Source organism: Hetaerina americana, unplaced genomic scaffold, assembly GCF_022747635.1.
Source record: "Hetaerina americana unplaced genomic scaffold, ioHetAmer1.1.p SCAF_8, whole genome shotgun sequence".
In the NCBI taxonomy this organism is placed as follows: Eukaryota; Metazoa; Arthropoda; class Insecta; order Odonata; family Calopterygidae; genus Hetaerina; species Hetaerina americana.
In genome coordinates this window covers 9,703,557-9,715,637 of record NW_027287427.1, presented here as the reverse complement: position 1 = coordinate 9,715,637, position 12,081 = coordinate 9,703,557, and the positions used below count along the sequence as shown (strand labels likewise).

General features: G+C 44.3%; 1 protein-coding gene across 3 annotated transcripts in view; it reads right to left on the bottom strand.

Annotated features, from left to right (window-relative positions):
• Positions 1-12,081, bottom strand: part of sd (TEA domain transcription factor 1 homolog scalloped) — a 340,590-nt gene that overhangs the window by 188,967 nt on the left and 139,542 nt on the right. The gene's annotated exons all lie outside the window — the stretch shown is intronic.

Genomic DNA, 12,081 nt, shown 5'->3' with positions numbered 1-12,081 from the left:
GTGATGAAAATATTGTCGCAGAGGCGGTCTCGACCGGGCGCCGCAGCGATGCCATCAAGTGAACGAGAGAAGCAGGCGCACCACGGAGCGAAAGACCAGGCAGAGATTGTACACCGGCGAACTACTATCTGTGCCAAGGCTCTCAAGCCTTATGCGAGCTTTTTGCCGTCCTCAAAGGGGAAATTTTACTCTGCGAAATCCGGTCTATTTGTGGAAACTAAATGATAAGAAATCTTCCGGCATGTAGTAGTGACTGCCGAAAGTTGTTCTGGACTCATTCAAGGAAGTATTTCTCGTTCCAATCAACTCGATAAATGGTATTGTACAATGTGATGGCATACATACCACCTGAAACGGTATTTTAAGTTAAATCAGTTAAACCTAATGATGAGATAATCTTTCGTACCATTTAGTTTCGGTTTTATAATGTCTCATTTAATCCCACCGTCACTTACCGTAGAGGTTACCTATGGGCCATATTAAATTAAAACATCACGCAGGGATCATCATGTCATTAACATTCGAACTGTCTTTATCTCTAAGGGCACTTTAACGGTTGGTTTGCACTTAAGTAGCGAATATAAAACTTATATTTTATTCAGCTAAAATAGGCGATACAAAATGAGGTCATAAAGTGCACTTAAGAGAAAATATTCTTGAACTACTGGGCCTCAGTCCTGAGAAGATATCATTTGTTCATAGAGAAATGACACCGGAATATTCCGATCGAGTCTGAAAGCCGGAAAATTCCAACTGTGGACTGGAAAGTAAGCAACGGGCAAAACAAAATCCCATCCGTTCCAAAGACCCCGCCTGGACCGTGATTACCATGCTGACCCTCCCCCCTTCCAATACATTCTGTGACACGCTCAACGAGCTATGTCGCTCCGGCTTCCGAGGCGAGAGAACCCCTCCTTCACGTCTCTTTCCCCCGCACCCTCGCGCCCCCCTCGATCCCCGCAAACCCTGCACTCCAAGCCCTCTCCGACGGCCATTTCCCGCGCCCTCAAAGGAGATCACGAGGAGCAAAGGGATACTCCGTCTAGCTGACCACAACAGGGGAGTGAAAGGGAGTGCCGGTCCCCCGCCGTTTACCCGCTCCCCCGGAGGACGCGGCCAAAGGGGGAGGGTGCGGCGCAGGGGAGCGGCGAGGTGGTTCGAGTACGCCTCGCGTGTGTCTCCAAGGGATGGCGTTGCGGGGAGGAGAGAGGGCGGAGGGGGGTGGGAGTGGGTGGGGAGACGGAGACGTGGCAGGGGAGGAGAAAGGAAAAGTAGAGTAGGACTAAGAAGTCATGAGAGGGGGACATTAAGAATATTTATCGCACGCCAGGGGCCCTTCATAATCCACTTGGGTATTTGGCGAGGGGAGCATTAGTATCAAGTTGAGTGAAAGGGATTCTCCACCAAATGAAATATGAAACGTGCGATTTGCCATTTGAGCAATCAAAAGAAAGTGAAAGAAAAGTAAAATATATCTAATCAATCCATCTTTTGATCTTGCATCTGACAATTGCATTATTTTACCGACCCTTTCGAATACGGATTACAAATAATAGGAAGAAAAAAGGAATAATAGGCAAAAACCAAACTAATTTCGCCAAGAAAGTCTTCGCCTGTGTTCACAGAATAAATTCGTCACGATTTATATTATCATGAAAATCGTAGTAAAGAGCAGACGTTGTTCCAAAGAGAAGCGAAACCACTGTAACTATTATAGTGAAATGATGTCGAAGAAATGGGCAATTCTCTCAATAATCAAATGGCTGACTAGAGTGTAGGGGAAAATATGTAAATATAATTTTTGTCGACGGGAACAATAACTAAATAATTACATGGCAATGGAACTGGATCGCAACAGCGCGGTAACACGCGGTCTCATTACCGATTCCTGGAGGTGTCGGATTTTCAGAGCCGTTCCAGTTCAGTACACTAAGTCAGTTGGATGTGACGTTAACCCGTCGTCTCTTTGGTGCCTCTCATAAAGAGCAGGTTAATACCTTAGAGCCCGAGTTTCTCCCTTCACCTTCCCCCTCAACCCGAAATTCCTCCCTTACACGCACCATAAAGACAAATCCTCCGTGCGCCTCGATGATGAAGGTCTCTGAAGCCTCCTACCAGAACGAACACTAATTACTCTTACTGGGAACACAAAAGGTATTTCTTACTAGCCAGTCCTTTATGAGCGCATATTCCAAATGAGTTAACTTAGCATTAAAGTGAAAGTACATGCAGGCATATCTCAAGCTGTCAGACGCAAAGTCATGTGTGGTAGAAATACAAGTATACGGGCGTTTCTGAAGTAGGGCGTCTCTATCACACTGTTACTCACACACATCCGAAAGCTGTACGAAGAAATTTCTGATGCATCACCCGTGGAATCCATGTTGAAAAGTTTTAACTCTCCAAATAATCAAATTTTGATCAGTACATTAATGCATCAAAAGTAATCCTTCTCCGGTTGCTAAACATTTTTCACGTGTCCAAATTAAAATGGAGTGAGAATATTTATAACAAAAATGGATACAATACGGATAAAATTGGTCATGGAAGATTTGAAATTTTCACGCGCACCGAGGAATTGCGGTAGTTTGCTTATCATCTCGATATTATAGCGAGATGAGGGTAGGTAAGGGGAGCATGGTGCGGATGAATAGGAGACAGGAAGAGGGCGAACAAGAAGAGGGATCAACGGAAACGGGGAGAGGAAGATGAGAAGGGGCGAAAGGGATGAGAGAAAGAACGGAGAGAGTTGGAGAGAGGAAGGAGACGTGCGTGTGTGCGTGCGTGCGGGGAGGAAGGTCTCAAACGGATGGAGAAAGTGGTTGACCAGCACAAAGGGAATGTAGGAAATGGGCGGCCCTGGGGTTAGGGGTGGAGGAATGGAACGCACACTTTAATCACGGCGCGGAGACAAAGGGCCGAAGAAGCGCATTAGCATTGAGAGGCGCTTCGTTCTAAAAAAAAACCCCTCCTGTAACCGGGAGAGTCGAAGAAGAAGTTGGCAATGCGAACATTTACACAGTCACGACTCGATGAGCCAAGTAAGGTCATCATAATCACTCTCCCTCTCTCTCTCTTCGTGTGTCCAAAGAAATCAAGTAGTAGTAGTATTTAGGGGAGGCGACCGACAGCTGAGGTCATTTGCGCCATAGGTGATGGACAGGAAAGGATGCAGGTTGGAGAGAAACCTGGCGTCGGCATTAGCCTACTCTTTACGAAAGGCGGCAAGGGGTCCGCAGTTCAACGTCCCATCCGACGGACGGCGTACTCACTCAAAGTGCCCTCCACAAAGCACCTCAAGTAGGGATCGAGATACCTCTGAAAAATATTCAACACCGCCGGGATTTGAACCCGGGCCCTCTGGGTTGGAAGCCAGTACGTTAGCCCCCGCACCTTCTCGATCCCCCAAAGAACGATGCGAAGAGAGATTTCTATTGACAAAGTTTATCGAGAGTTTTTTATTGACAAAAAACGATGCGAAGAAATCAAAGACGCGGGATAACAGGAGAGGGGGTTTCAACATGCTCTACCACACGCTCCCATGGCGGCTTTGCCGAGTAAGTATAATTTGGATATAGATATATTCGAACCCCAAGCCTCCTTCGTATGCTCATTGTAATATATTTGAGCATAGGGGTGTCTCGATAGCTAAGATTATTCGCCCCTCGCCGACTTGGCTATTCTAGTACCTCCCACTTAGGTGTCCCTTCTATCGGAGGAGGCTAAACTCATTGTCACGGCCGCACTTGACGACAGAGCATGACCCCGAAGCAGAGCATCCGAGCGTTAGAACTCGACATCAGAAGACTTAAAACATCCGCATAGTGGGAGCGAGGACAAATTGGGTCGAGGGCGCTCCCTCGGGAGGGAAGGACACTCGGTGAAACATCCGCTTGATATCCACGAATCCCGCACCGGACAGCAGAATTGAACAAAAATGGGAAGGACCACGAATCAAAAAGATAAAAATAATAATGATGACAAGACGAAATTTACACCTCCCCAGGTCGACTCTCGAAGCAGGCAAACGAACAGCAACCGACCACCTACCTCCCCCCCTAACCCACCCCCCCCAAATCCTCCGCCTTCGGGTCTCCATGGAAATTAATGAGAGAGCCCAGGAGGTGACGTGTGGAACACAAAGACGAGACCACCGCGTATATTCCCGGCCTCCCCTTTGGCTTCCTACCTCCCGCACCATCCCTCACAACACCGGCAAATTTCCCTACCGCTCTCCTCCCACTCCAACGCACACACACACATCCACGCACGCACAAACACTCACACGGACTTGGATACACGAGCGCACCGGGAGGAGGAGCATCTCTCCCTGGCGCACACCAGCCTCACACTTCGTTCGTTCGTCTCATCCCAAACCGCGACCTAAACTTTTGATAGGCAGGCGCACGCTTCCTCTCTCTCCCCCCTATCCCCAGGCGCCCCTTGGGTGAGGCGGGGGCGCGTCGTTCTTGGAACGAGGCATTGGCGATGTGGGTGGGGGAGTTAAAAGGTTTGCGGGGAGGGCCAAAAGGGAACCATGCTGAGGGTGCGGAGGGAGTGATACGGGGCTGAAGACGCGAGTGAGGGAAACGAAGGGGGAAATACTATATACAGAGAGAGAGGGAGACGGAGAGGGGGGTGGCAAGGGGTTGCGGCGTGCGAGGGAAGGAGGGAGACAGGAGGGCGTGATAGTCGGTGCCGTGGCACGCCGGCAGATGCAAGGAATCGGGGAGCCGAAGGAAGAGCAAAATTACCGCATCGATTGAGAAGGGAGCACCCGGAGACTCGAACACTCGAGACTAGATTGAACTTATTAAACAAGTTATTCATCCTCCCAACTCCGCTCACGACATCCGAGGAAGTAATCCAATCCTATATTACATCGCCAGAACAGAGAATGGTGGCTAAACTGTGAGTTGCGGACTGTCTAACCCTTGACTTGAAGGGTTCCTCACCTTGATAGGAAAGTAACACCGACTTTTGAATTCCAGAGAAAATGAAATTTATTGGTAAACTATTTTCACTACGCTCGCTCGGGGTAAAGAAGCCCCCTCCTAGCTATCACCTCCGGACGAATTATGTAAGCATGTGTGTCTGTGTCGCGTACAATCAATTCTGAAGCTGCTACAGCGTAGTGGACCAAGTTGGCAAATAAATTACATTTTCTGAAGCGCTATTGTATCTCACTTTCTGTGCGTCACTTTCCCATCATTATTAATGGATTCGACAACTTTTCGGCCTCAACTATCTCTCATATCCCACCTTGTCGCGTCGGTAAGGTTCGAGTTCCCTAACCGTTTCCGGAGCTACTCGAGAGGCGATGGCCGGGCCACCATGGCAGGAGAGGTCATTAATGAAGAGCCGGCCAAAGATGATAACCCCGGACCTCCTCGCTCGGGGATTTCGAGGAACCTGCCCCAAATAAGAATCCTATTAAAGCACTCACTAACTTCAGAAAGAAGTAACAGTCTGGACTGTTGAATAGGTCAACGAACGAATAGATTGAAGAATTGGATTTTCTCCCTCACACGGAACTTAAAATGGAAAGCCAACACACTATCACGGCCCATTTGCGGAATTAATTTGCTTCTCCCTTCGTGCATGGAAGCCTAACACACGCACTGGAGGAGGTTTGTAGATTTGAATGCAATAAAAAAAGGACGACGTCGGAGGGTCTCTTGACAGCAGAAATAGTCACCAATTATCTTCGCTTACTTTGTTTGTCGTGATTAGATAGCCGTTGCAAGAAGATTTCCGTGTTTTCAAATGAAATTTTACACATCATGCAATAGGTATATTTGCAATAAAATTTGATAAAACATTTTGTTCAAATTTATTGAAAATATTTGCATCGCGGAATACAATCTCCATTCAACGACATTTTAATTATTTGCATTACATGTTGCAATAAATCAAATCACGTTAAAAAATATCACCATCAAAATGTGCGTAACTTATAATAATACCCTCATGCATGGAATATTTCTTGCACGCTATGTTCGTCCATAATGTAACAAGATGAAGCGCAAATTGGACGGGTAACGACGAGGAATTTTCAAAAACTTTCACCCAAGACGCGCAGGCTTGGGGACCAATCGAAAAAAAGCACGCCTGAACGTTTGCCGACTTCTTTAAATACGTATCACTTCCATCGAAAGAGCCCTGGCGCCTAATCGGCAGCCAACGATTACGAAGGAACACTCGGCTTCGGAAAGGAAATTGAAAGGAGATTTTACCGACCCCTATGCGAACGCTTCACAGGAGAAAACTTGACGGATTGCCGAGGACAGTCGAGGGAGGACGGGATTCGACGAATGAAAGGGGAAGGGTTGAGTTGGGGAGGGTACTCACGTCGGGATGGAAACGGCGAACCGAAGCGAGAGCGAAGCGACCAAGCGAATATCCCACGCGCGATAAAAATACGACAATAATTTAATTAAGAGCGATTCATGAGACTGGAGGATAGGGGGTGGGGCGGAAAATGGGAGGCCATTACGAGGACGGCAGGGAGAGGGAAAACGGAGATGAGAGGAGGAGGAAATGAGGAAAACGCAGAGAGAGAAAGAGAGAGAAGGAACAGGCGAAAACGAAGACAGAGGTGGGGAGGAGTCTAGGGTGGCGCGTTGAGAGAGGCGAAGTGTGTACGGTGGGGGGGAGGGGTCTCGTGGATAACTAAGGGGTGGGGGCAGGGGAGGGGAGGCTCTAGCGAGCTGTGGGTGGCGCAAAAGGTTAAAACGGCAAGGGCGCACGGGGCGGCATACAGAATCGCGCCACCCATCCACCCCCTCCCCCTCGTACGCATCCTCCGTCCCACCCTCTCTCGGCAGTTCGCGGAGTGAATATTTAGGAGATTAAAATGACAATAACCGTCGCATTCCAGGCTTGATACCCTCTCCGCGGAGATAAGCAAACGAAATAACGCGCGCGGAGGTAGGAATATCAATTACGGAGACGACACTGGTGTTCTTTTTCTAACCCCCCACCCTTTCAGGATAAATCTCGCGCAGGGGGGAGGAAGGGAGCCCTATTCTTCGTCATCGCACGGGTCCGGATGGATATGTGGGGGTGAGGTGGCTGGGTGAGGCGCTCATTATAATTATTAGTTTAAAAAAAACAAAAAGGAAAGCTACGCCAGGCACATGCGCGGATGAATACGACACTGTCACATTACACCATGAGGTCCGTCACCTGGGGGGCAGGGGGGAGGGGGGGGGGCAAGCTTCTTCCCGCGGGGGCCCCGGGGCGTTGGCGTTGGTGATGAAAATTAGCGTCGAGTGGTGCTCGAGGCGATATGAGGGTGGAGGAGACCTATCATCTCATTCAGACGCCCCTCGTGCACGAAGCGGGCTAAACTGAAATGGTGAGAATTTGAAATTGCCGAGGAAATTCCTGTCATTTCAGCTCTCAAACGCTGAATGCATTCGGAGGGATTGGTGACCCTGAATTATTCATGGGAAGTTTTGGGCGCGTATGCGCACGGGTCTACTGCCGTAGTTTGATGCTTACTGTGATCGCTTCCAACGCAGAAATCCCCGCATGAACTAAAGCAATGACACAAGTCTACGGAACTCAATTCTCGTCCAATATAAAATTGGAGAGAAACGGTGGACTCCATTTACTTCTCTGTACGTATACAGCAAACATTTACAGCTCCACGTAAGTCCACCTGGGGGAGTTGACAGGTTTCACTCACGAAAACAATACAATTTCTCCTTCTACAATATGCCTAGTAATGTAATACCGGTTAGGGTAAACTGTGAAGATTTAATATTTGATATCTTTCGATGTGATTCAACTTCGGTATCAAATCCATACAAGTTCCCTACCTTTTATACTTGTGTTAACAAGGGGAAATTTAATTTTTCATTTTGTGCAATCTAAATGCATCGTGTGTTCCTTTCTTATACGAGTATCCAATTAAAAAGGTTCTTATATACACTTTTAGCACACGGCAATGATGTAGAGAATGATTTCTCACCTTAAAACTAGAGCCGATTTAACCAAGAACTTGTGCGCTAACTGAGCCTGTAAAAATTACGGCCTAGTGTTTAAAATAACGAACAAAAAATTCATCAAAAAATAAACACCACAATTTTCACCAAGCGGAGTAAAAAGAAAGGATTATGTCACCTTCAGTGTCTGGAACAAAGGTGTCGTGTTCATATTTCTAATTATACGTCATGCTCAATTTCCCATGGTTGCATGCATACATCGAATAAACGAAGTGAATCTGCTTATAGGAGACTTGAATGTAGTATATGTTTATGGAGTAGAACTGAAATTCGATAAATATCGTGTCGAGAACTGGGGATCCATAAAAATTCATTCGAAATATCTTCCGAGTCATATGAACCGCATTTGAACAAAATATTACGGCATATACGTTCATAAAACAAAAGAATCGTACGGACTGCGAAACTCCACAGTTGATAGCCAAATAAAAAATTCGAAAAACTCCGGACGATGTCTGGGAAAGCTATAAATCTACGTTCGCTGAAAATAAATATATGAGTCCTCGTAAGAATAAAAGGTACTTCAAACATTCACTGACCCATGTGATGGGAAAACTTTTCGTGATACATGGCCTCACCAATGCGCGTTAAGCAAAGACGAAAACGAAGGCGTGCACTTTCCTAATATGCACCACTACTCAGCATCTTCCGCAGGTCGATTTGATTTTAAGGGCTAACTGAAAAAAAGAGATTAATTTCAAAACGTCTTGTCTGAACGCCCATATGTATGCCATATATCAGTTGTCCTGAGGGTGTTGGAATTTTAGTTATAAAAGTTCTCACGACGAAACTGAAAGCCTAAAATGATAAGGCCGAGACTCACTGCTTACCATAAAAGTATAACAAATAAATCCGACAGCCTGTGATATCTTTAATCCAAAATTTATGGCAGCAAACAAGAGCAACGCACACTTCTCAATGGAGGACATGTTACAAAATTGCGGAAAACTGAAGAAGGTACACAATGAATTTTAAGCAAATCCTCCCATGGCTTTCACCACATTTAAGAATGTATTCCTACATGCCTTTGGGCAGATTCTACCTCAGTCAATCGAGGTATTTTACCTATTTTAAAGCTTGGTTTTGGAACGTCTCAGACGGCTATTAATTTCAATATAGCAGCCCAATTTCCCTTGAAAATAAAATATCCCAAGATAAAAAGCAGTAACTCTCTGCAATTTGCATCATCATGATAGTCGTTCATTTTTTTCTAGATACTCTTTTGGTTTTCTTAGATATTATGTGGCAATTGCATGCCAACTATTGCGCGTGATAATAGTTGCGCTTTGGTTATTATTTTATTGATCGAAACTCAACGTAAACATTTCTCACTAAGTTTTCCATCGGCCTAATTCAAATATCTACTATATATATATATATATATATATATATATATATATATATATATATATATATTGTGTTCGTCCTTTATGTGTGTTCCTATCCCTTTTCCTTATATCTGTTTCTGTATATATGAGTATTTATTCGCCGTTTGGCGGGATTTCGTGTTTGAATGTGTGTGTGTATATATATATATATATATATATATATATATATATATATATATAGGGTATGATTTCGTAAAATTGACAAACAATGATCTAAAAGAATGCTTTCGCTATCGTTAGACGACCAAAGAACATGGAAGCATACAACATTCGTCATTAAGACATTTAGGAGTTCGCTCCAAAATGAGTGACGGACAATAAAACCATGAAAATATATCCCTGAACTCTCATAAATCGCAAACTAAACGTCTCTACGAAGAGCGTATTTTACTTCAATGAGCTAAGAAGATACAAGAAGACAGTACAGAAGGGCCGTAAAACAATTTTCCTAGGTTGTTTAAAGGAATTTTTACTACAACCAATAGTTTTTATACAGCAGTAATATACTTATTGGTGAATTATAATTTCAATGCACCCACTCGGCATTGGATTTATTATGGAAATGGAATTAAATGACCGTGTCCGATAAGCGACACATTCGTCCGTCCAATATCAGTGCCCATAAAAGGCTCTGATTCAGCCTTTCCATTGAGCCATTTCCCTCTTCCTCGACCAGATCAGTATAAAACGCCACACGGCCCTGCGTTTAGTACGCTGGGGCGCTTACCAAGAACTTCAGTCACGCCAAAATAAAACGGCAATCCAATGTTGCAAGTAACAAGCGAAAATCAAGTTTCGTCGTTATCTTAAAAGCCTTTTCGGTAAATGAATAATTACTTATTTACGACTAGTATGTAGAATGCACTATCAGCAGGCATAGGCCTCCGAGGAAACACGCAAAAATGAGAGTATGGGGATCGAAGATTTAGCTACAACGTGAAAACTGCCAATTAGATTGACGACTCTTGAATCACGCGTCACGGATGGGAATCCGTGGAATAGAAAACCGTCGTCAGATGCCGATTCAGCAGTTAAAAGACTTTTCAGTGCCGCCATCAGCACTGTCTGACACAGCTGGAGGGGGCGGGGGGGGGTGTACGAATCGGTGCGGAGATTAGAATGATTTGATAGAACTTTAACCTCGACAGAATGGCGGAGCTGGAAAAATTGTGGAATTCCGCCGATACGCGCTTCGAAATCGAAGTAATTCCTTCCTCAAGTGAGTGCTAAATTTAAATTTCGCACAACCCCGGAGTCCACGATTAGACACCAGAATTTCCTACTAAAACATTGGAGTGACCGACGCAGGGGATTTTCGAATACATAATTGCTTTAAACTATTTACAGGAATGCAATATGAAGAGAATTATAATACATCTTCACAGGCTTTACGCGCAAAATTTGCCAATCAAGCCTATTTATGGAGTTGTGAGGGTTACTGAAGTCTTAAAATTCCTGCAAAACTCTGCAAGTTTTCTCATTGTATTCTCCAACTTAAACGATCTTGATGATGACACTAGTTGGTCGAAATTATGGTCGGTTAGTTTAAAAGATGCAATGTGAAACTTAACAGTCATCTACAACCATGGATATTAGAAATTGTACAAAACTACACCTGTTATATCGCGCTGGAAGAAATAGGAACGATATCATTCAGACTGTTTTCAAATCTCATTCAGATAATTAAAAAGTAAAACGACAAACATTTTAAATGCTAAGATATTTTAATTAATATACTTGAGTTATAATATCAATGCTATATTTTTTAAAGGGAACGCATGATAATTTCCTGGATTTGTTTTACTATCATGGATGGTCAATTGCAATTATTCCCGCATAAACACAAATTGCTGGTGATGGAAAATAGTGAAATGCATAAAGTACACGTGACTGATTCATGGTTTGTCGTTTGAACATAAGTTGCTACAACGCAAATTATCCATAATAACTGAAAGGTAACGATTTGATACTTATGTTCCCACCCTATTTGATGATGCCTAGCGAACAAATACTGGAGGGTGACCTTTGCGACAAAGGGCGGTCTTCATCCGTCTTCCATTATTTGCCCTCTCGCCGCTTCCTCTGGGTCTGCCCACCTACATTTGACATTTTATTTCATTTCCTAAACCCACGACTCCCATCTTCTTCACGAAGGAAAAGAAACAGCCCGGGACGAATTTAATCAACGCCGAAAACATTTTCAGCATTCGTCCTTCGTCGAAGCAACAGCACCTCCAATTGCAGGGGTTAAATTAATCGCAATCCCTACAGTGAGATACTGAATTGGACAATAGGTTTTTGTTTAAATTTCATTGGTTTTTTATTAGTATTACTATAGTATTAATGAAGACTTTTTGCCAGTTCAGAATGAAAAACAAGAAAAATACTGAGTGATTACATGACATAGAATGTTTATTGTAGCTTATGATTGTCTCCGGCGAAATAATTACCGATACTAATATTTTGAAGATTGGGGACCGGAAAACCGGGCAATGAAAACAAAAGTGTAACCAGTGCTGGACGTTTTTTTTGCTCCCTACATATATTAAATAATTTCGCATTTTCGGCAACAGGGAAGACTTAAAACGTGTTCAAAGCGGGTTACAACCGCGCGTAGCTAAAGCGGAATTATCGACATACAAATAAATAAACCCGCCATTATTTCCAGTTTAGCGTGTTAC